This window comes from Eretmochelys imbricata, chromosome 28 (genome assembly GCF_965152235.1).
Source record: "Eretmochelys imbricata isolate rEreImb1 chromosome 28, rEreImb1.hap1, whole genome shotgun sequence".
NCBI classification, from domain to species: Eukaryota; Metazoa; Chordata; order Testudines; family Cheloniidae; genus Eretmochelys; species Eretmochelys imbricata.
The window spans coordinates 5,558,234-5,583,495 of NC_135599.1; the positions used below are offsets into that span (position 1 = coordinate 5,558,234).

At 51.1% G+C, this 25,262-nt stretch overlaps 1 protein-coding gene and 2 non-coding genes across 3 annotated transcripts in view; 2 read left to right on the top strand and 1 right to left on the bottom strand.

Moving 5' to 3' along the window:
* The window catches only part of LOC144258216 (uncharacterized), a 970,182-nt gene that overhangs the window by 910,367 nt on the left and 34,553 nt on the right, over nt 1-25,262 (bottom strand). The gene's annotated exons all lie outside the window — the stretch shown is intronic.
* TRNAC-GCA (transfer RNA cysteine (anticodon GCA)) lies at nt 4,648-4,719 on the top strand. Its single transcript has one exon. It is a non-coding gene; the product is annotated as a tRNA-Cys (tRNA).
* Nucleotides 6,126-6,197, top strand: TRNAA-UGC (transfer RNA alanine (anticodon UGC)). Its single transcript has one exon. It is a non-coding gene; the product is annotated as a tRNA-Ala (tRNA).

The following is a 25,262-nucleotide window of genomic DNA, read 5'->3' on the forward strand; positions in this document are numbered from 1 at the left end:
GATCTGTTGAAGGCTAATACCTGGGTGGATGGTGTGTGTTAGCCTTGTCTGGGAAGTGGTGGAGTTTTGCTCTGGGTGCGTCACTGAAATATGTGTTGAGGCTGGGAAATGCCACCGCCAGCCTTTCCGGTGTGACGCTGGAGGAGCCAGACTCGCTGCTGGCTCAGTGAAGGTATCCACGCTCCCAAGGACTCTCCCAGGAACCGTGTACAATGCGGACTCCTCCGAGAAAGCCCGGAGACAATGGACACTGCTTGACTCACATCAAGGCAGAGGAACTTCCTAGCAAGTTGGAAGAGGGGAAGAGACGTCATGACTTGGCCTCACTCCCACTCTGCTCAACACCTGGCAACACATGTGGAGGACAAAGACTGAACTGAAATAATTCAGAGATCAGAAGAGAATAATAATAATCCATTCAAATCAAAGTCCCCAAACAGACTAGAATTGGTTTCCCAGCAGAAAATTTTCAATTTTGTTTTCCCAGTCAGACCTCGCCAAGGGAAGCAGAGAGAAAATGTTTGAGTTGCTTCCTCCAGAGCACCTTGACCTAGACACGCTAGCTGTGGGTCACTGTCGTGGCTGAGGTGGGGGCATTTTAATTATTTGGGCTGGTCCCAGGGTGTTTGGGGGACATTATGAGGCTGTTACCTTTTGAGATAAAAACTAAGAAATAAAGAACTCTTTGAGAAATCTGGGATTTAGACGTGTTTTATTGACAGCAAGGGAGGTCTGAGTTCCTGAGAAGGTTTTTGTTTACAGGAAGCAATGTGGCTTGTACCAAAGGGGAGATGGTTGTTTGTGAAGGAGGGGAGAAGACAAAATGCACACAATGAGGATGGGATTCAAACCCATGCTTGCAAAGCACAATGATTAGCAGCCCACCACTTTAACCACTTGGCCACCTCATATGAGCTGCCAAAGAAGGGACAGGAGGAGAAATCGAAGGCCAGCAGAGGTAGGAACAATAAGGAGTTTTTAAATAGGAAGTGTAAGGAAGGCCTGAATGACCTCCCCCCTCACATCTAGTGATGAGCTGGGGGAAAGACTTCAGGAACAGACGGTGTTTACATAGACAGGCCTCCTCTGCCTAGGTATGCAGCAAGTATCCTTTGAATAAAAAAACAAACAAACAAAATATAAAGGTAATTTTTTGGTTTTCCTGCAGTCAGCCAAAAAAAATGTGAAAAGAAAGGGGCACTTTTAAGCAATCATCTGTCCCCACCCAGGGGCTGGGGAATGCTTATTTTCTTTTTCAGACACTTTCTGGGCAAGCTGGTGCCAGTGGAAGAAAACCCAGAACGCCGTGGGTCCCCTGTCGCAACAAAACATTGCGTTCTGTGTTTGTCTTGTTGTTCCTGTTATTTTGGTGGATATTGTAAATTCTTCAGGCATGACACCCCCTTTTAATTGGGCATGTCGTGCTGCCCCTTTCGGGGCCAAGGGAAAATGTACCCTAATTCAACCTCTTCCACCCTTTACTCCGCCACCTCCCTCCAAATTGCCTCTGACACCCCCATCCCCACGGTGGCCTACCCCCATCCAGAGAGCTGTGGTTCTTAATGCAACTGGTTTACAAATGACTATCGCTCTGTTCCCCACTGACTGGTCTCTCAGTACAACATTTGATAACTGTTCTGTTTACCAAAGTAGGTGAAAGAATGTTGCCGTGAGTAATTTCAAACTCATTTGAATTGGATGGAGGGGAATTAAACAAGAACATCCGAAAATGGCGAACCCCCACAAATTACCTCTGGGAAGGCTGAAACTCACTGCAGGAAGCTGACTCAGTGTCTCGAATCCAACGCTTGGAATGTGCCTGGGGCTACTGGACGGAGTGGGATTACGTCAGGGATTTGAATCATAGACTCATAGAATCATAGAATAACAGAGTTGGAAGGGACCTCTGGAGGCCATCTAGGCCAACCCCCTGCCCAGAACAGGACCAATCCCCACTAAATCATCCCAGCCAGGGCTTTGTCAAGCCTGACCTTAAAAACTTCTAAGGAAGGGGATTCCACCACCTCCCTAAGTAACGCATTCCAGTGTTTCACCACCCTCTTAGTAAAAAAGTTTTTCCTAATATCCAACCTAAACCTCCCCCACTGCAACTTGAGACCATTCCTCCTTGTCCTGTCATCTGCTATCACTGAGAATAGTCTAGATCCATCCTCTTTGGGTCGACCTTTCAGGTAGTTAAAAGCAGCTATCAAATACCCCCTCATTCTTCTCTTCCGTAGACTAAACAATCCCTGTTCCCTCAGCCTCTCCTCATAACTCATGTGTTCCAGTCCCCTAATCATTTTCGTTGCCCTTCGCTGGACTCTCTCCAATTTTTCCACATCCTTCTTGTAGCGTGGGGCCGAAAACTGGACACAGTACTCCAGATGAGGCCTCACCAATGTCGAATAGAGGGGAACGATCACGTCCCTTGATCTGCTGGCAATGCCCCTACTTATACAGCCCAAAATGCCATTGGCTTTCTTGGCAACAAGGGCACACTGTTGACTCATATCCAGCTTCTCATCCACTGTCACCCCTAGGTCCTTTTCTGCAGAACTGCTGCCAAGCCATTCGGTCCCTAGTCTGTAGCGGTGCATTGGATTTTTCTGTCCTAAGTGCAGGACTCTGCACTTATCCTTGTTGAACCTCCTCAGATTTCTTTTGGCCCAATCCTCCAATTTGTCTCGGTCCCTCTCTTTCCTATCCCTACCCTCCAGCGTATCTACCACTCCTCCCAGTTTAGTGTCATCCGCAAACTTGCTGAGGGTGCAATCCACACCATCCTCCAGATCATTAATGAAGATACTGAACAAAACCGGCCCCAGGACCGACCCTTGGGGCACTCCGCTAGATATCGGCTGCCAACTAGACATGGAGCCATTGATCACTACCTGTTGAGCCCGACAATCTAGCCAGCTTTCTATCCACCTTATAGTGCATCCATCCAGCCCATACTTCTTTAACTTGCTGACAAGAATAGTGTGGGAGACCGTGTCAAAAGCTTTACTAAAGTCAAGGAACAACACGTCCACTGCTTTCCCCTCATCCACAGAGCCAGTTATCTCATCATAGAAGGCAATTAGATTAGTCAGGCATGACTTGCCCTTGGTGAATCCATGCTGACTGTTCCTGATCACTTTCCTCTCCTCTAAGTGCTTCAGATTGATTCCTTCAGGACATGCTCCATGATTTTTCCGGGGACTGAGGTGAGGCTGACTGGCCTGTAGTTCCCAGGATCCTCCTTCTTCCCTTTTTTAAAGATGGGTACTACATTAGCCTTTTTCCAACCTTCCGGGACTTCGCCCGATCACCATGAGTTTTCAAAGATAATGGCCAATGGCTCCGCAATCACATCCGCCAACTCCTTTAGCACTCTCGGATGCAACGCATCCGGCCTCATGGACTTGTGCATGTCCAGCTTTTCTAAATAGTCCCGAACCACTTCTTTCTTCACAGAAGGCTGGTCACCTCCTCCCCATGCTGTGCTGCCCAGTGCAGCAGTCTGGGAGCTGACCTTGTTTGTGAAGACAGAGGCAAAAAAAGCATTGAGTACATTAGCTTTTTCCACATCCTCTGTCACCAGGTTGCCTCCCTCATTAGTAAGGGGCCCACACTTTCCTTGGCTTTCTTCTTATTGCCAGCATACCTGAAGAAACCCTTCTTGATTTGCGCTTAGCTCAACTGATGGTTGGTTGGGAAATATTATTCTAACCCTCGATCAGGGTTGGAAGGGACCTCAGGAGGTATCTAGTCCAACCCCCTGCTCAAAGCAGGACCAACCCCAACTAAATCATCCCAGCCAGGGCTTTCTCAAGCCAGGCCATATAAACCTCTAAGGATAGAGATTCCTCACCTCCCTAGGTAACCCTTTCCAGTCTTCACCACCCTCCTAGGGAAATAGTGTTTCCTAATATCCAACCTAGACCTCTCCCACTGCATCTTGAGACCATTACTCCTTATTCTGTCATCTGGTACCCCTGAGAACAGGCTAGATCCATCCTCTTTGGAACCTCCTTTCAGGTAGTTGAAAGCAGCTATCAAATCCTTCTCACTCTTCTCTTCTGCAGACGAAATAATCCCAGTTCCCTCGGCCTCTCCTCGTAAGTCATGTGTTCCAGTCCCCTCATCATTTTTGTTGCCCTCCCCTGGACTCTCTCCAATTTGTTTCTGTAGTGGGAGGAGGCTCTGAAAACTGGGTGCAATGCTCCAGATGTGGCCTCATCAGTGCCGAATAGAGGGGAATAATCACTTCCCTCGATCTGCTGGCAATGCTTCTCCTAATGCAGCCCAATATGACCAGTTACCCATATTGAATGCAGGCTCAGCAATATTTGATAAATTGGTTGCTGTCCATTCAGTCGGTTATTTCCTACTTATTCATAACTAATGAAGATGCTCTAAGGGGATGGGAGAGAGCTGTCCCGTCCGTGTAGTTAATCCACCTCCACAAGAGATGGGAGCTGTGTCAGTGGGAGAAGCTGTGTCGGTGGGTGGGCAAGCTGTGGGGTCTACATGTATAGATAAAGTTTAATCAGACCCCATTTTTAAAACCACCCATGGTCTGGGAATGGAAAAGGAGCTCTCTGAGCAGGGCCTGTCCTTCAAAATCCTTAAGATCACTGACTTGCCTATGCCAATGCCATGGGGGGTGTAGCTCAGTGGTCGAGTGTTTGACTGCAGCTTAAGTAGTCCTTGGTTCAAATCCAAGTGCCCCCTTACAAGCTTGTTCCCTTAACAAAAATAAGCACATATCCATTTCCATTATGTTCGGGAGCTCCACTGAATAGGGATGAATGGAAGCACTCAGTGTTTTCCTGTGCAAATCCACAGAAACCTAGCAAACAGGTCCCTCATCTGAAATCAGTTCCAATCCTCTGAGTGTCTAGTTTATGTTTTCATCAGTGAAACAAAGACACATGAAGGCACATTTGCAGATCCTTGGTCTCCATGGGCTACAATGTGTAGAAGAACAAGAACCCCATCCCCTTGGGAGGAATGGACTAGTCTGTGTTACATTCCAATGGCAGCTGTTTAAAGGGATTGTGCTTCGAGTTCATGATCACCCGCAGCGTCTCTGTAAGGTTACCAACCACAGAGCCGGTTGTGGCTGCATCTAAGAAACCGCAGAGTTAGTGTAGTACCAGATCGTTAATTGCACAGCGTCACTTTCTGGTTTCGTTGATCATTTGGGTAGAAACAGCCATTTCCTGCCTCTCTTTCACACAGAAGGACAATTTTCTTTGTGCAGACGCAGGAACATCAAGATCTTTCTCTGTCCCTTGTGCAAAGTAGGGTGTCAAATTCCAAGGAACCTTCCTCTTCTGCGATGGAAACAATGGAGAAGCAGGGGGCTCTGGGCACCTCCAGCCCTGGCCGGGAGATGTTCCCTCCCCGCTTTCTTTATGCTGCTGTTGTTATTTCATGGAGTGTCTGGGATGGGGGAAAAGCTGAGTTCACTCCAGGTGGAGGGAAAAACGGACCCTGAGAATCTCAGGGCCTCAGGGAAAACCCAACCCTTGCTACCGGGATCACGGAGGTGCTGGGGATTTGAGCAGGAAATTGACTGTGTGAATTGTCCAGGTGGGGAATGAATAACCATCGACAACTAGATCCACCTCATTAACCACCGTCACAGGAGAATCGTGCTGCAGATAGAAGGGAAACTGGGAGCGATTCTTTGCTGTCAGCCATGGAAACAGTGACCCGAGTGCACTGCAGTGAATGTGCTGGGGAAAGCTGGACTTTACGGGCAGGTGGAAATAGCAGATCCGAGAAAAGCCTGGAGCCCCCCGCACCAGTTCTTCCACCGGGGTGAGATGTTGAGCGACTCACAGCGCCCCCCAGCGCCGTTACCTTTCAGCAGGGGCTGGCAGCTCCAGCCAGTCAATGCAGGGGAGAGGGCGGAGTGTATCTCTGCACCCTGAGTCCAGGGCAGGCCCTCTCTCTCCCCCACATAGAGAAACTGGCCCTGCTGCAAAGTGACCCCTGAGAACCAGCAACCTCCAGGACAGAGGGTTTGGCCCTCAGAGCAGGGAATGTGTCCCCCATGCTGCCGTTAGGCCCCTGGAGGCTCTGGAAACAGGAGGGCTCTGAGCGTAACCCATGCCAAACAGCCCCCGTCTGGGGATGTAGCTCAGTGGGAGAGCACATGCTTTGCATGTATGAGGCCCTGGGTTCGATCCCCAGCGTCTCCAAGTCTCTTTTCACCCTGCTGCTTTGCTCAGGCCCAGAGGGGATGTGGCCCTGCAGGAGTTTCAGTCCTGCTCAGTGCGGGGCAGGTGCCCATTGCACGGAAGGTCTGTGGGGGTTTCTGCTCCTAAGTCACTTTTGTACTTTTAACATTCCCACCCAATGGGCGGCTTGGGACAGTGGCGGATGAGAAGGGGGGATCCTCCAGCCCTGGAGGGAAAGGTCCCGTCTGCCCAGACTGAGGGGAAAGGAGACGGAGGGGCAGTCAGTGCTCAGAGAGGACAGAGGTCAGTGATATATAATGTCTTCTGCAGTTTCCACGGTATGCATCCGATGAAGTGAGCTGTAGCTCATGAAAGCTCATGCTCAAATAAATTGGTTAGTCTCTAAGGTGCCACAAGTCCTCCTGTTCTTTTTGCGAATACAGACTAACACGGCTGTTACTCTGACACCCACCAGGGGACACTGTCTTTTTGAGGCAGGTGCAGCTGGCTTGGGATGGTGCTGACGATGGATAGAAAACAGGCTGGAGTCAAAGACAGATCAGACCACAGAAGGGGAAGGGGAAGGGCATCTCCATAGAAGGTCCTGGGTGCTCAGATACCCCAGTTCTAGGTACCCTGGCCTGTCCCAGAGAGAAAAGACAAAGAGGGGCCCAGCCCCCCGACAGTCATGCCATGGAGAAGAATCTGGTTGGGAGTGGGGTGAAGGTTCCCGCTGGACAAAGGGGAGCTGAAGTCCCCCAGCGTCCTGGAATTTAAGCAATGCAAGCTTCAAACCCTGCACGGGTGGGGCCTGAGGGGCACCCGCAGAAGGTTGGGCTGGACAGGGGCGGCAGGTTTCTACAATTTTTGGTGGTTCCAGAATGGGACCAAGTCCTGCCTCCCCGTTCACCTCCCCCCACATCTGCCTAAGGTTCTGGGAGGGAGTTTGGGTATGGGAGGGAGAGGGAAAGGGGTTGGGATCTGGGAGGGAGTTTGGGTGTGGGCTGTGGGTTGCGGCAGGGGGTTGGGGTGCAGGAGGGAATGCAGGGTGTGGGGTCTGGGCTGGGGCAGGGGGTTGGGGTGCAGGAGCAGGTGTGGGGGCAGGCTCTGGGAAGGAATTGCGTGTGTGGTGTGGACTCTGGGCTGGGGCAGGGGGTTAGGGTGTGGGAGGGGGTGAGGGGTGCAGGCTCTGGGAGGCAGTTTGGGTGCAGGTGTGGGGTCTTGGCTGGGGCAGGGCGTTGGGTGCAGGAATGGGTGGGGTGGCCAGGTTCTGGGAGGGAGTTCAGGTGCAGGCTCTGGGCTGGGGGAGGGGGTTGGGGTGCAGGAGAGGGTGCAGGTCGGGCTCTGGGAGGGAGTTTGGGTGCAGGGGGTGGGCTCTGGGCTGGGGAAGAGGGTTGGGGTGCGAGAGCAGGTGTGGGGGGAGGCCTGTGGGAGGAAGTTTGGGTGCAGGGTCTGGGTTGGGGTTGGGGGTTGGGGTGCAGGATGGGGTGCGGGCGCAGGCTCTGGGAGGAAGTTTGGGTGTGGGGTGTGGGCTCTGGGCTGGGGAATGGGGGTAGGGTGCAGGAGGGAGTGCAGGGGCTAGACTCTGGGAGGGAGTTTGGGTGCAGGGGGTTGGGGTCTGGGCTGGGGCTTGGGGTGCGGGAGAGAGTGAGGGGTGCAGCTCTTACCTCAGGGATCTCCCAAAAGCGACCCACACCCCCCTCTGGCAGCAGCTCCTAGGTGGGGGGTCTCTGCCCATCGCTGCCCACGGACACCACCCCAGCAGCTCCCATTGCCACAGATGGCAGAGTCGGCCCTCGGGACGGGGGCAGCGTGTGGAGATCCCCCCTCCCCCGGGGCTGGAGGGACGCGCCAGCCGCTTCCAAGACTGGCAGGCCACACGGAGTGTAAGCAGTGTCAGGATGAGCCTCACCCTGACATCTGGTGGTGAGGTCTGGCAAGTTGTGGAAAAGAACTTCAGGGGCCGATCTCATTTGCATAGGCACACCCACCCCGCCTAGAACGAGGCCATAGCTGCCCAAATGATCACTTTGGCTGCTGTGGGATCCCCAGTGTCTCTGTTATTGGGGCAGGAAGAATAAATTGTTATTACCCTGATTATGGGAACTGTGCTGGGAACTGTACTTGGCCTTTTGTTATGATGGAAGGACTCACCATCAACTAAGTAGCACTCACTAGGCAAGGGTCATGGGTTCCAAAACTCTGTGAATTGAGAAAGGTTGGGGATGAGTATTAATACTTGGTGGCATGGGCCCATTGGTGATGGTCTTATATGCTAATTGTCCTTTCTTTCCTCTCCACTGTGGAATCTCAGAGCTAATTTTGATTTCGTTAGGAGTCTAGTTACAGGCTGCTGAGCTCGCTTCGGGGTAATGGTGTCCCAGCACTGAGGCTCCCCTACTACAAGCTGACTTCACCAAAGAGCTGAACTGACTAAGAGCTGAAATCACTGACTGTTGTGTTAAGTAGTGGGGGAGCCTGAAGATCTATTGTGGAGAAGTTTGTGGGACGGATGGACTGCCTTGTAGACAGGCTGGTGGAGCAGTTCATGGGACGGCGGGAGCTGCTGGTGGGACGTGGAGCAGTTCGTGGGACGGTGGGAGCTGCTGGTGGGACGTGGAGCAGTTCGTGGACCGGCTGGTGGAGCAGTTCTTGGGACGGCGGGAGCTGCTGGTGGGCCACAGAGCGGAGCTGAGCGAAGCAGTTCGTGGGGCGGTTGGTGGAGCGGAGGCCTATGGAGCTGTGGGGCGGTCAGCTTCAGAGCATGTAAGGTGCCTTTTACCCCCGCCCCCATCTCCACCCAGGTTGGGAGGTAAAGCTCTGCAGATAAACTTTTGAACTTTGGGGCTGCCCTGACCAGGGACAGAGACTTTTGGGTCATTGGACTTTTGGGACTTTGGGTGATTTGGGGTTGCTGGACTCAAGAACCAAAGGGAAAGGGCATGCCCCAATTTGCTTGGGGTGGGTTTTTTTTTTTTTTTGCTTGTGGGTTGTGTTATGAATCCTGTTGGTGCTGTTTCCCCAACATAATGCCACATTGTTTCTCTCTGTTATTAAAAGGCTTTTTGCTACACTCAGACTAGGTGCTTGCGAGAGGGGAAGGATTGCCTCTGGGAGGCGCCCAGCGGGGGTGGTACATATTTGTCCCAGGTCACTGGGTGGGGGCTCGAGCCGGTTTGCATTGTGTTATTGGAATGGATCCCCTAGATATTGAACCCGGCCCTTGTTGCTGCCAACTCTGACGGGCAGAAGGGTTACACGGAGCGAGGGTGGGCAGGAAGCTGCCTTAGCCCCCTTGTGCTGCCGTTGATGGCGGTGGGGGTCCCCGGGCCCTTTTAAATTGCCCGGGGGCAGCAGGCAGGGCTGGGGGAGACACCGGGCCCCGGACTTCGGTGGAGCCAGGCCCCCGTGGTCTTATGTTGCTGGAGCATGGGCACCAGGGGCCCAGATGAGGCGCCTCCCCTGCGGCTGGAGGAGCATGGGTGCTAATCCACCTTTCGGCGTATTGGTTTTTGGAAGGTTAAATGAAGGCAGCCTCTGCTCTGGGCTCCCCAGTTTCAGGGCCTGACGCTGCTTTGCACAACGATGAATCTCGGAACAGGCCAGCACTGAAATGACGGCAGAACCTGAGGAAGGAAAAGCCTCCGGGTTCGTCTGTGGGCCTTGATGCCGAACGGGAGCTGTAATTTGACTTGCTTTGTGGCTGGACAAAGTGCTTGGCTCCAGTGGGGAAGGAAAGAGTCTGACAGGGGAGAGGAAGGAGACAGGCCGAAGGAGTCAAATGGGGCTAGACGAGAATAGAGAATAGAGGAGATTTTCTTCCTATTAAAATGGACTGGAGTCTCATTGCTGGAAAGCCACATCTTGAGTGAGGTTTGAACCGGCAGCCTTTCAATTGCCAGGCAAAAGTGCAAACCACAGAGAGCGATCACGGCCGACTTCCCAAAGCTGTCCAAGGAGCCCCTGCAGGGGTGCAAGTGGTTAGTGCAAAGGGCAATATTGCTGGGGTTGTGAGTTCAAGCCTTCCCTGCAACCCTGGTTTCTATTACCCCATGGAGCTTCCCCAGCTTGCTTGTCCTAATTCACATGGAAAGTGCCATGAGAGGAAGGTCTGAAATGTGGACGTTGGTGCAAAGCTTGGGACCCCCCACCAATGCTGCCATTAGCTGTGGGTGGGTTGCTCAGGGGCAGGGAGAATTGATTTCTTTGCTGCTGAGAAAGCTGCCAGGACAGGTCTGTGGGCACCAGAGCTCCCCGCTTCTTCCAGCACACGCCAGGCTCTGTCACTCCTGGAGGAGGGTCAGAGAATCATAGAAGATCAGGGTTGGAAGGGCCCTCAGGAGGTATCTAGACCAACCCCCTGCCCAGAGCAGGACCAACCCCAACTAAATCATCCCAGCCAGGGCTTTGTCATGCCTGACCTTAGAAACTTCTAAGAAAGGGGTTTCCACCACCTCCCTAGGTAATGCATTCCAGTGTTTCACCACCCTCCTAGTGAAAAAGTTTTTCCTAATATCCAACCTAAATCTCCCCCACTGCAACTTGAGACCATTACTCCTTGTCTTGTCATCTGCTATCACTGAGAATAGTCTAGATCCATCCTCTTTGGATCCATCTTTCAGGTAGTTAAAAGCAGCTATCAAATCCCCCTTCATTCTTCTCTTCCGTAGACTAAACAATCCCAGTTCCCTCAGCCTCTCCTCATAACTCATGTGTTCCAGTCCCCTAATCATTTTTGTTGCCCTTTGCTGGACTCTCTCCAATTTCTCCACATCCTTCTTGTAGTGTGGGGCCCAAAACTGGACACAGTACTCCAGATGAGGCCTCACCAATGTCGAATAGAGGGGAACGATCACGTCCCTCGATCTGCTTGCAATGCCCCTACTTATACACCCCAAAATGCCATTGGCCTTCTTGGCAACAAGGGCACACTGTTGACTCATATCCAGCTTCTCGTCCACTGTCACCCCTAGGTCCTTCTCTGCAGAACTGCTGCCGAGCCATTCAGTCCCCAGCCTGTAGCGGTGCATTGGATTCTTCCGTCCTACGTGCAGGACTCTGCACTTGTGCTTGTTGAACCTCCTCAGATTTCCTTTGGCCCAATCCTCCAATTTGTCTAGGGCCCTCTGTATCCTATCCCTACCCTCCAGCGTATCTACCACTCCTCCCAGTTTAGTCTCATCCGCAAACTTGCTGAGGGTGCAATCCACACCATCCTCCAGATCATTAATGAAGATATTGAACAAAACCGGCCCCAGGACCGACCCTTGGGGCACTCCGCTAGATACCGGCTGCCAACTAGACATGGAGCCATTGATCACTACCCGTTGAGCCCGACAATCTAGCCAGCTTTCTATCCACCTTCTAGTGCATTCATCCAGACCATACTTCTTTAACTTGCTGGCAAGAATACTGTGGGAGATCGTGTCAAAAGCTTTGCTAAAGTCAAGGAACAACATGTCCACTGCTTTCCCCTCATCCACAGAGCCAGTTATCTCGTCATAGAAGGCAATTAGATTAGTCAGGCATGACTTTCCCTTGGTGAATCCATGCTGACTGTTCCTGATCACTTTCCTCTCCTCTAAGTGCTTCAGAATTGATTCCTTGAGGACATGCTCCATGATTTTTCCAGGGACTGAGGTGAGGCTGACTGGCCTGTAGTTCCCAGGATCCTCCTTCTTCCCTTTTTTAAAGATGGGCACTACATTAGCCTTTTTCCAATCTTCCGGGACTTCCCCCGATCGCCATGAGTTTTCAAAGATAATAGCCAATGGCTGTGCAATCACATCTGTCAATTCCTTTAGCACTCTCGGATGCAGCTCATCTGGCCCCATGGACTTGTGCACGTCCACTTTTTCTAAATAGTCCCGAACCACTTCTTTCTTCACAGAGGGCTGGCCACTTCCTCCGAATGCTGTGCTGCCCAGTGCAGTCATCTGGGAGCTGACCTTGTTCGTGAAGACAGAGGCAAAAAAAGCATTGAGTATGTTAGCTTTTTCCACATCCTCTCTCACTAGGTTGCCTCTCTCATTTAGTAATGGGCCCACAGTTTCCTTGGCTTTCTTCTTATTGCGAAAATACCTGAAGAAACCCTTCTTGTTACTCTTAACTTCGCTCGCTAGCTGCAACTCCAGGTGTGATTTGGCCTTCCTGATTTCACTTCTGCATGCCTGAGCAATATTTATCTACTCATCCGTGGTCATTTGTCCAATCTTCCACTTCTTGTAAGCCTCTTTTTTGTGTTTAAGATCAGCAAGGATTTCTCTGTTAAGCCAAGCTGGTCGCCTACCATATTTACTATTCTTTCTACACATCGGGATGGTTTGTCTCTGTAACCTCAATAAGGATTCTTTAAAATACAGCCAGCTCTCCTGGACTCCTTTCCCCCTCATGTTATTCTCCCAGGGGATCTTTCCCATCAGTTCCCTGAGGGAGTCAAAGTCTGCTTTTCTGAAGTTCAGAGTCCGTATTTTGCTGCTTTCCTTTCCTCCTTGTGTCAGGATCCTGAACTCGACCATCTCATGGTGACTGCCTCCCAGGTTCCCATCCACTTTTGCTTCCCCTACTAATTCTTCCCGGTTTGTGAGCAGCAGGTCAAGAAGAGCTCTGCCCCTAGTCGGTTCCTCCAGCACTTGCACCAGGAAATTGTCCCCTACAGTTTCCAAAAACTTCCTGGATTGTCTGTGCACCGCTGTATTGCTCTCCCAGCTGATATCAGGATGATTGAAGTCGCCCATGAGAACCAGGGCGTGCCATCTTGTAGCTTCTGCGAGTTGCCGCAAGAAAGTCTCATCCACCTCATCCCCCTGGTCTGGTGGTCTATAGGAGACTCCCACCACGACATCACTCTTGTTGCTCACGCTTCTAAACTTAATCCAGAGACTCTCAGGTTTTTCTACAGTTTCATATTTGAGCTCTGAGCAGTCATACTGCTCCCTTACATACAGTGCAACTCCCCCACCTTTTCTGGCCTCCCTGTCCTTCCTGAACAGTTTATATCCATCCATGACAGCACTCCAGTCACGCGAGTTATCCCACCAAGTCTCCATTATTCCAATCACAGCATAATTCCCTGACTTTGCCAGGATCTCCAGTTCTCCCTGCTTGTGTCCCAGGCTTTGTGCATTTGTATATAGGCACTTGAGATAACCCGCTGATCGCCCCTTCTTCTCAGTATGAGGCAGGAGCCCTCCCCTCTCACACGCTGCAGCTCGTGCTTCCTCCCGGTATCCCGCTTCCCCATTTACCTCAGGGCTTTGGTCTCCTTTCCCTGGTGAACCTAGTTTAAAGCCCTCCTCACTAGGTTAGCCAGCCTGCTCACGAAGATGCTCTTCCCTCTCTTCGTTAAGTGGAGCCCGTCTCTGCCTAGCATTCCTCCTACTTGGAACACCATCCCATGGTTGAAGAATCCAAAGCCTTCTCTCCGACACCACCTGTGTAGCCATTCCTTGACTTCCACGATTTGACGGTCTCTACCCAGGCCTTTTCCTTCCACAGGGAGGATGACGAGAACACCACTTGCACCTCAAACTCCTTTATCCTTCTTCCCAGAGCCACGTAGTCTGCAGTGATTCGCTCAAGGCAATTCTTGGCAGTATCATTGGTGCCCACGTGGAAAAGCAGGAAGGGGTAGCGGTCCGAGGGCTTGATGAGTCTCTGCAGTCTCTCTGTCACATCGCGAATCTTAGCCCCCGGCAAGCAGCAGACTTCTCTGTTTTCCCGGTCAGGGCGGCAGATAGATGACTCAGTCCTCCTGACGAGAGAGTCCCCGACCACCACCACCCACCTCCTTCTCTTGGGAGTGATGGTCGTGGAACCCCCAACCCTAGGACAGTGCATCTCATGCCTTTCAACTGGTGGAGTCTCCTTCTGCTCCCTTCCCCCAGACGTATCATCTGGGTCACTCTCCGCAATGGTACCTGTGGAGAGAACATGAAAATGGTTACTTACCTGTGTCCGCTTTGCTGGTACATGGACTTTCCCCCTTCTTCTTCTGGAGGTCACATGTTGCCAGATTTCTTCACAGTCCTCCTGTCCCTGCTGCGCAGCCTGCTCTGAATCTTCAGAACCTTGTGCCCATAGAAGCATATCCTGACGTCTGTCCAGGAAATCTTCAGTTTCTCTTATGCAACGCAGGGTCGATCCCTGTTGCTCCAGACCTTGAACCTTCTCTTCCAATATGGAGACCAGCTTGCACTTTGTAGAGACAAAGTCGCTTCTGTCCTCTGGAAGAAAGACACACATGGCACATCCAGTGCAGGTCACAACAGTTGAACACTCCCCATCCATATTACCTTCCTGCTATGAGCTTCCTCTGGAGATGCAGTAATTCCTCAGAGAAGTGGTTAGGGTGTAAGCCTCAGTGGGCTCACTCCAGGTGAACTCCCAGGAAAACTCCTGCTGTTTGCTGCTCTGCTGTTCCCCGCTGCTCTGCTGTTCCCCGCTGCTCAGCTGGTTCTATAAGCACCGAGCCTAAAGCTCTTCCAAGCCTTCTTAGTGCAGGGGGCAGTGCATCAGTCTCATAATCTGAAGGTCCTGAGTTCAAGCCTCAATGAAGGTAACTCTTCCTGCTCCCTGCTTTAGATTTTCTAATGGAAATCAGAGAAAAAAAGACAAGAGCTGAGTGGTTTCTCAACACCTCCCATCCATCTAACACACACCCAGAGACTTTTCTAAGGGTGCGTCTACAGTACGAAATTAGTTCAAAATTATTCGATTGGAAATTTCGGGAGCTATTTTAGACATTCAGGCTTCGGTGTCCCCACTAAAGCGTGTGAATTCGGCAGAGTGCGTCCACAGTACCGAGGCTAGCATCGAACGTCGGAGCGGGTGCACCGTGGGTCGCTATCCCACAGTTCCCGCAGTTCCTGCTGCCCACTGGAATTCTGGGTTACGCTCCCAGTGCACGATGGGGCAAAAACATTCTTGGGGGTGTTTCTGGTGCGTGTCATCAGGAAGCTCTGGCGGACAATCGTTTCACGCCTTTTTGGCATGCAGACGCCGTACTGCTTTCAGCAGACGGTGCACCGCTTGCTCTCCTGCAACTATGAATCCGCCTCTCATTTCCTCTCCCCTTCCAATGTAATCTCTACTATCTGCTCTTTCTCTTCCTCATTGAACTCTTCTGCCTCCAACTCTGCTCTCCCGCTGGTGCCACGCTTCCGAGCTTCTCCGGGTTGTCTGTCCTGGGCTCCCGCCTCCGTGAAAATCACGGAAGACAACCAATTCCCGCCTTTGTTCGGCTACCACGAACCAAACAGCACCTCTTCCCCTGCCACTCTGCTCTCCTACATTTCGCGCCCGTTTTCCAGGATTACCCGTGCAGGCGCCATGGAGCCCGCTCAGATCTCCGCTCCAGTTCTGACTGTTGTAAATACCTCGCGCATTATCCAGCAGTATGTGCAGTCCCTGCAAAACGGGGCGAGGAAACGACAACGGTGCGATTACTATACTGATGAGGATATGGACAAAGATGGCATGGCGTGTGGCAATTGGGAGATCATGGTGGTGCTGGGCCAGGTTCATGCCGTGGCACGCCGATTCTGGGCCCAGGAAACAAGCAGAGACTGCTGGGGCCTCATCGCGTTGCAGGTGTGGGATGATTCCCAGTGGCTGAGAAACTTTTGTAAGCGTAAGGGCCACTTTCATGGAGCTTTGCGACTTGCTGTCCCCTGCCCTGAAGCGCAAAGACACCAAAATGAGAGCCCCCCTCACAGTTGAGAAGTGAGTGGCCATAGCCCTGCGGAAGCTTGCAACGCCCGACAGCTACCAGTCAGTCGGGAATAAGTTTAGAGTGGGCAAATCTTCTGTGGGGCCTGCTGTGATCCAAGTAGCCAACACAATCATTGACCAGCTGCTATCAAGGGTCGTGCCTTTGGGAAATGTGCAGACCATTGTGGATGGCTTTAATGCGCTGGGGTTCCCTGACTGTGGTGGGGCGATAGACATAACGCATATCCCTCTCTTGGCCCCAGAACAGCGGGGCAGCCACTACATAAACCGCAAGGGGTACTCTTCCATGGTGCTGCAAGCCCTGGTGGATCACAAGGGACGTGGCGAAAGGGATGCACAAACAATCCAGTTGGGCCATTGCCCACAAGCTCACCCCAAGGAGCTTGGACTCCTGATGACTGTGATGCTGAGGTTCCTTAGACCCCTGTTCATATTTCAGACCCCAGCCGGTGCAGCATCCCTGCCCAACCACTCACCATCTGCCCCAGGAGAACCAGCTGGTGGGCTGCATCCACAGGCAGGTAGTTTATGCCGCTCCCCTCAGAGCAGCAGCCACAGCTGTGCAGCTAATCCCAACATCTGGTTGCCGGGGATCCAGCTGGATTGTTTGGGCATCCCTTTCAAGACTTGCCCTCAACAACCTGGCAGCCCCCAGCTTTCTCATTGCTCTGTGGTTGTTTGCTCTGTGAAAGGGGCCTCTAGGAATTGGTATTTCCAGAGGCATTAAAGAATCATAAAGGAGAAGGAAAAGTTAATGCCTTAGAAAAGTCTGTGTGTCTGTGTTAGATGGATGGGAGGGTGTCTAGAAACCACTCTGCTCTCGTCTTTTTTCTCGGATTTCCAGTGGTAATCAAGGTCAGCCATTGCCAGCAGTTGACAAGAACATGTGAGAACAGTGCGGGTGGGAAATAAACATGGGGAAATAGTTTTACTTTGTGTAATGACCCATCCACTCCCAGTCTTTATTCAAGCCTAAGTTAACTGTATCCAGTTTGCAAATTAATACCAATGATCACTACAAAAGGTTCCCCCCACCCCACCCGGCTCTCCTCCTGGTAATAGCTCACCTTACCTTAGCGAGCAGATGGAGGGACGTGATCGTTCCCCTCTATTCGACATTGGTGAGGCCTCATCTGGAGTACTGTGTCCAGTTCTGGGCCCCACGCTACAAGAAGGATGTGGATAAATTGGAGAGAGTCCAGCGAAGGGCAACAAAAATGATTAGGGGTCTAGAACACATGACTTATGAGGAGAGGCTGAGGGAGCTGGGATTGTTTAGCCTGCAGAAGAGAAGAATGAGGGGGGATTTGATAGCTGCTTTCAACTACCTGAAAGGGGGTTCCAAAGAGGATGGCTCTAGACTGTTCTCAATGGTTGCAGATGACAGAACAGAGGAGTAATGGTCTCACGTTGCAGTGGGGGAGGTTTAGATTGGATATTAGGAAAAACTTTTTCACTAAGAGGGTGGTGAAACACTGGAATGCGTTACCTAGGGAGGTGGTAGAATCTCCTTCCTTAGAGGTTTTTAAGGTCAGGCTTGACAAAGCCCTGGCTGGGATGATTTAACTGGGAATTGGTCCTGCTTCGAGCAGGGGGTTGGACTAGATGACCTTCAGGGGTCCCTTCCAACCCTGATATTCTATGATTCTATACCTGATCACTCTCGTTACAGTGTGTCGGGTAACCCCCATTGTTTCATGTTCTCTGTGTATAGGAGTCTCCCCACTGTATTTTCCACTGCATGCATCTGATGAAGTGAGCTGTAGCTCACGAAAGCTTATGCTCCAATAAATTAGTTCGTCTCTAAGGTGCCACAAGTCCTCCTGTTCTTACTCATGGTGTTGTATCCCCATCGTGTGGCCGTTTGGTGTCAGTCCTTTTAAATAAACAATGAGTTTTTTTCATAGAAACCATATTTTCCTCATACAGACGAAGGAGTAGATTAATCTACAAAGGGATGGTGATTCCAAGGCAGTTCTGGAGGGAGAAGGGAACGTTTTCAGCATCACTAAATTATTGTGTTGTACCTCACACACACACAGAGTGACAATAAACTCAATTAACTGAGCTACCAACACACTGCACAGGAATGAAATAAACAACTTTATGTTCAAGGAGTTCGGTGCATTTAAATAATATTAAAAATATGTTTTGGGCAACGCATGGAAAATTCATTGTATTGTACAACCCACTTGATATAGTTAATACACCACATAATATTTAATGAAGTTAAGAACGATGTGCTTATAAATTAACATGTTGTGCCATTTACACACGCACAAGACCTAGAAAAAACTGAATTATTTGAGCTTCCAACATTTCCACTTTCTCACAGCATGTTAGACCCCCTGCTTTAAATGGAATATGTCTAAAGGCCAGATGTATGAAAGAATTGTCTCGTTCTATATTTCTTAGCTTTTATCTCAAAAGGTAACAGCCTCATAATCTTCCCCCAAACACCCTGGGACCTCCCCCAATTATTAAAATGCCCCTGTCCTCAGCAAGACCACGACAGTGACCCACAGCTAGACTGTCTAGGCCAAGCTGTTCTGAAGGAGGCAAGTCAAAGATTTTCTCTCTGCTTCCCTTGGCAAGGTCTGAGTGGGAAAACAAAATCCCCCAAATGGAAAGTTTTCTGCTGAGAAACCAATACTAGTCTGTTTGGGGACTTTGATTTGAACGGATTATTATTATTATATTCTGGTAATATAATAAAGGACCAGGAATTCCTTCATAATTTGATGGTTTTTGGCTGGCCAGTGTCACATTAATCAGGATCATGGGGCTTGGGCTGTAAAGTTGCAGTATACAAATACAAAGAAACAAGAGCAAAAACCGGTTGCCTTTATAGCTAGATAGCTATAGATACATGGCAAATAGCAACAAGAATCAGCATAGAGCTGGATCTAAAAAAATGAAAGATTAATCTTTGCTCTACAAATAATAACTACTGATAAATGGTAATATAAAAAAGGACCTCAAATTCCTTCGTAATTTGATGGTTCTTGGAATTTCCAGGCATATTGGCTAAAATTTTCGAGACACAGATTGTCAGAAAAACGTATCACGCTGAGTGCTCCACCTGAAACAACAGCAAATACTGTTGCCTAGATAGATAGATACATTGCAAAGAGCAACAAGTATCAATGTGGAGCTGAATCTGCAAAAGGGAAAGATTAATCTTGCAATTCAAATAATAATGTATTAATTATTATTATTATTATTTATTATTATGTCACAAAGGACCGTGAATTCCTTCATACTTTTATCATCCTCAGGATGTTGCTGTGAATTCAGAGACATGATTGTTTTATGGAGCAGCCATTGCAGTTTCAAAAGGAAATTCAGGCAGAAAACAAAGCAGGGAGGGTTGTGATGGGGTGCATGAAAGGAGAAGAGGCTTGTTCCTCTTGAGTTTTCTTTCCGTTGCTCTCATGATCCTGATGGAGGAAGCGGAAGCTTAATTTGAGTTTCTCCCCACTCCCCTCCTACTGTCGGCGGTGTGCGTCTTCACCAGGAGTGCTTCCACCGAATGAAGAGGGGCAGTGTTGGGGGGGGCTGAGAAACTGGGCTCTTCACTCCGCGCAGCTGCCCACTGGGAGCCCAGCTGCCCCCTGGGCTCTTGACTCCCCACCTCCTCCCTGGAGTGGGAGCCGGCCACCTGGGCTTCTTGCCTGCCTGCTCCCAGCCAGGAGTGGGGGCGGGAGCCAAGGGCCCAGGCTTCTCGGCTCCCTGTTCTGGGAGCCGGGAGCTTTCGTGCAGCAGCCCCGCGAGGAGCCAGGCAGGTGCAGCCCCGCTGGGATCAGGGAGCGGAGGGCAGCCATGAAGGGAGCCAGCCGGAAGCCATGACATTGGCAAGACAGCCAGCAGCCCCTGTGAGTCAGGCAGTGTCTACACAGACACTGTGTTGTCCTAACGACCCCAACGTAATCCCCGTGCCTCTTGAGGAGCTGGAGTTACTATGTGGGTGTAGCAGGGCACTTACACAGATGGGACAAGGTTGTAGTGTGCACCATGAGGTAATTAGGACAACGTAAAATGCTGTCGGCGGGCCTAACTGTGTAGTGTAGCCCAGGTTTTAATCTCCTGCTGATGGGTTATATGCTGGGTGCCTTGTTTCCTTTTCTTAGGAGTGCTTGTTCTCACACCTATCTCCTCGCTTTCCATTCCAGTTCAGGGAAGGAGAGAAGAACCAAGTCTTCAGGTATGAAAAGGCAAAACATTTCTACATGACCCTTCGCAGTCAGTGAAACCTGTGGTGGGAAACGTGCCCTTGATTTTACTGCATTTTGGTTTCTTGTCTTGTTGGTTGCTCCCGAGGAGCTGGCAGGGAAATGTCCATGGAGAAGTGGAGTGGATGTGAGGTTTCTTGCTTATGAGATTTGCCTGCGTTTTGGCCTCATTGTGAGAAGGGCAAATTGGATGAGACATTGCAGTTTTTCTGATGCCTGTCGGAGTTTGGAAAGTAAGTTCTTTGTTTTCCTGTTCTTCAAAAGGGAACTGAGGGAGCGGATATACGCTGGCAGCTGAGACAGCCTTAGAAGGGGACATCCAAATCTGGGCACAATTCGTTTCTGCAATGGATTGTAGTGTAGCATGGTGGTTATCATATTTGCTACACACGCAAAATATCCCTGGTTTAAAACTAGGCAGAAACAGTGCCTTTTCCCCCGACTGATCATAATTGGTCTTCTTCCATTCCAAGCCCTTTGCTGAAATACACCCATATTTCCCACACTTTTTGTTCCTTTTTCTTTCCTTTTACGATATTTTAGGGTTGTAATTTAATGGCCACACAATTTTGCTCATGAATTAAAGTTTAACACATTTGACAGCCTTTTCCCATGCCCTCTTTTCTGTCACTTACAGGAGTTTACTTATGGGAATATTCACTGATTTATTGCACCGAGCATTTCAAAGAAAAGGTCAGAATCATTTATCTTGGATTCACTTTCCTTACTTCTTTCTAATTCTTTCTCTCACATACATGGGGAAATCTGTGTTGGAGCAATTTAGCTTACCATTCTCTCTTTCTAGACGGAAGCTGACACAATTTAAAACTTCCCAATTTGCAGATATCTATGTGAAAATATTTCCAAAACCAATGCAGAGATCCTGGGCAGGGCTAGGGGTGAGGCAGATTAATAATTGGCTGTTCTTTATTTTGGTGCTTGCTAATTGGCCATTTGGAATTTTAATACAGGATGGCATTACAGCCGAAAGATTATCTCAACATGTGGAGAAGAAACGGTTATATGGGCTAATAAATAATTTCCTGGTGTCACACCAAAAGTGATGCATTCCAGTGGGAAAGAAGAACTAATTCATGGCTTATGAGCATTTGCTACGTAGTTGTAGCCATGCAGGTCCCAGAAAAGCTTGTCTTTGTCCCCAACAGAAGCTGGCCCAGTGAAAGATATTATCTCACCCACCTGCGCGTTTGCTCGCCACACGACTGTGAGCCGATGGCCAAGGATGTTTGGTGAGGTGCCAGCTATGCCCGTTTATACCATCCGTGACTTTAACCGCTAGGACGCACTGTCCCTTCGCGGTGGGCAGCCCGGGCTAGGCTGACGGATGCCCCAAGGTCCTAACCACCCGTGACTTTAACTGCTAGAGCTCAGAGCTCCTTCGCAGCGGGCAGTCAATACTGACTGACAGGTGCCCCAATGGCAGCACTAAGAGCCTCTCCACACCCGTGACTTTAACTGCTAGAGCTCAGAGCTCCTTCGCAGCGGGCAGCCAGGATTGACTGACAGGTGCCCCAAGAGTTTGCCCCGTGGAGGCGGCACAACTCAACGCTAGGCTCTTAGTACTCTCACCTCATGGCCAGGCTTTAGAGCCAAAACGGCTGAGGTTCTTTCATTGTGTTGGCTGCTTTGCAGTAAACCAGAGAAAACAAGTCAGGCTTATGCACAAATGGTTACCAAAATTTATTTTGCTAGATTCTAATCATGTGGTTACAAAATTGCTAGTGCCGACTTATTTAAATGTAGAGATGTTACACACACAAACAAGTTACAAAACTGAAGCCACAATCCCAAAGAAAGAAAACAAAGTGTAGAGCTCTATTTCAAAATATGTGTACACTAAAGATGGAGATCAGGTGTGGGTGCTTCTTACCCTCCTTGCATCTCTCGATTCCAGCGGTGCCAAGCCAGGATCGGTCACTCAATTCCGCGGAAAGACGAATAAGGGACAAGGCTTAGGGACCCTCTTAGCTGCAGAAGCCTTGGGAGGCTGTCACTTACCTGACCAGCAGATAGATAGTGAAAAGCACTCCAAAATCATGGTGCTGTAGGTCCCCTACTCATACCTCTGTACTCCTTTATTCTCTTTCTCCTTTCTTATGCCAAATTGAGGCTGGTCTGTCTGGGTGACGCCAGCTTTCACAAGAGTAGTTTACACTTGCAAGGGAGAGAAACAATAAGTGTCGACTACTGGACATTTCTTTTATCAGGGTAAATATTTTCCCACCTAGGATGTTGGTGTGTGTGCATCACGCTATTTAGCAGGGGCTAAGAGCCATGTCTGTCACAGGGCCTCTGCCTGCTGTGAGCTTAATCCTTGTATCTGTTCCCAGAGGCACATTGTAGCAGCACACCTGTGCTTTTCACAGCTTCAAAGGCTGTGCTGGAATATATGTTAAGTGCCCTGTTCCGGCTTCCTCCTGTGTTTCCAGCAGTGCTGGTCTGGGGGGGGGGGGCGGGGGGGGCTGCCTATCTGGCTACAGACCCCCACCTGCCCTCCACCAGGATCTGCCAGGCCATTTGCCTGGGACCCCCTCCTCCGGCCAGCAGGACCCGCTGACGCTTTACAGGAGGACCCCTCACTCTGCGCCAAGGATGGCCCCACCACAGCGCTGTGCACTGGGCATGGCAATGGTCCCAGGAGCCAGCTGGGGAATCCCAGACAGAGCCCCTGGCACAGCACCAGGCAGCGTCTAATCCCCTGCCCCAACTGCCCAAGAGACCCCCACCCCCACTGGTCTGCAGCCAACAGGCCCCCAGCGATACCCACCTCCAGGACCCATAGCCTTAGGACTGGGCACATCAGAACTACCTCCCGAAACCCCAAACCCTCCAGAAACCACCAACCTGACTAGGGTCCCCCCTGCCCAGCCACCCAGAGGCCTCCCCCTACCACAATGCCCCTTCAGCTCCCGCTGCAATCTCCCCACACGGACATGCACCCCCCCAGCAACAGTGTTCCCTCACAGTGTCTGGTAAGTGGATAGAAAGTTATCACCACCCCCTGCTGGCCAGTCACACAGGCAGAGGGAGCCCGGGGGGACGCCTCTTTAACAGGAGAAGGGAAGCCATGGAGGACCAAAATAAGTAAGACATTTCCATACTCTGTCACTAGCAAATAATGGCCACCGTGGATCCACCCCAGAGTTGGCTACATCTTTGCACTGTGGGAAGCCCCCCCTCATGGAGACCCTTTGTCATGGGGTTTGGGATATTTCTGGACCCACGCTGCACTCAGAGGGACCTCCTCATCCCGTGCCAGCTGGAGAAAAGAAAAGGGTCCAGCCAACTCTTCTGTTACCAACTGGGAACCACCCATCCCCCAAACAGGGGGAGGCCCCTGGCTTTGATGGGTATTGAATATATGACTAGTCTCTTTTATCAGCAAACATTTTTAACAGAGAGAAAGGAGGGAACAAATGATTCTCAAAGGAGAGGGAAAGATGTTCATTGTTGCAGGGGGGCTAATTTCCCAACCAGGATGGAGCAGGACTCAGGGCGACAGGTTCCCCCCAAGGAAGGACAAGTTGCTGGGATTTAGAGACATGGGGAACAGCCCCAAACTCGAGAGGATTTTTAATTGACATTTGATCATGACATCGTAAGAGGGAAACCTGAGATTTGAGATCAGTGTTCAGAAATGAAAGAGAAAGGGTGGAAATCTGAGGGATTTTGGATCCATTTATGCAAATTATAGAGAGGAAAGTGGAAAATGAGAGGGATTTTATAGCAGTTGTTGATGGGAGGTAAAAGCTGAGTGTATTTCCCACCACTATTTGGTCAATGAATAGAGCGGAAATGGACAACGTTGGCAAACGTTTTAGATCCATATTCAGGAATCTGAGAAAAGGTGTAAATCTGAGATTTTCGTCGTAATTTATAATTACTGAGACAGTGAAAGCTCTCAGGGGCATATTCAATTAGAAGTAGGCAACTAGAGTAAAAGTGGGGCAAACTTTTTAATCAATCTTTGAGACGTACAGAGAAAACGTGTCACAAACTACGCAACTGAGAACATGGGATAAACGCCAAGACCGGGGAGGATTTTATGTGGCTATTAAAGAACTAGCTGGAAAAGGGGGACCGTTTGTCATATAAAATCCAGCCTGTCCAATACATAAACAGAAAGTGATGGTCCCCCCCCGCACGGCCCCCGTTCACCTGGTCAGCAGGGAGCCCTCTGAGGGGCTGACTGACGGGGGGGGGGGAGCTGGAGGGCTCCCTGGGGGCGGGGAGGGGGCGGCAGTGGGGGATGGGCAGGTGGGGGGCAGAGAGTCACTTTCCTGCCCCCCCCCGCCCAGCGCTCCCCCCCCGGGGTCTCCCACTCACCGGGGCGGGTCCCAGCTAGAAAAAGCCCCCCCCGGCCGGACACGGGGGGTTGATGACGGGCCCCACCCCGCACAGACCCCGGACGGAGCCGCAGCTGCTCCTCCTACAGATCCGACACGAAGCAGCGCCTGGTCTTCTCCAAGCCCCGCCCCCTGGCGCTGCCTCGTGTCGGGTCTCTCGGGGCTTTCTCCAGCTGGGACCAGCCCTTGGCTCTGTCCGCCCCAGACCCGGTGAGTGGGAGACCCCGCGGGGGGCGGGGGAGCGCTGGTCGGGGGGCAGGAAAGTGACTCTTTGCCCCCGGCACGGCTGGGATTGGGGGGGCAGAGACTGGGGCCCGGCGGGCGGGGTCCCTTGGGGGGAGAAGCCGGAGTTGCTGGGGATGGGGGTTGAACTGTCTCTGTGCAGCCAGGAAATTCCCGGGGGGGAAGTGGGGGGCGGCGGGGGAGTTAATTGGATCCCCTTCCCCCCCACGGGCAGAAATGCCCCCAGTTTTCCCCTTTTCCCTCTCGGTAGCTCCCACGTGGTTGTAAACTCCCCCCCCCCCCATTGATCCGCTTTCTCGTCTCCCCTGATCCCCCCCCACCCCGTCTCTCCCTCCTCCTCACATGTCCATTGAAACTCCGCTCCCGTGGTGGGGGCGGGATTTCCCTTCCCCCCCCCCCCCCCGTTTTATCCGCAGCGATTTGTCCCGGTGTCGGTGGGAAGTTGGAGCCCGGAGCCATCCCCCAACCTGGCTGCCCCGGCGTCTCTGCCGGGGCGGGGAAGGGAGGGGACG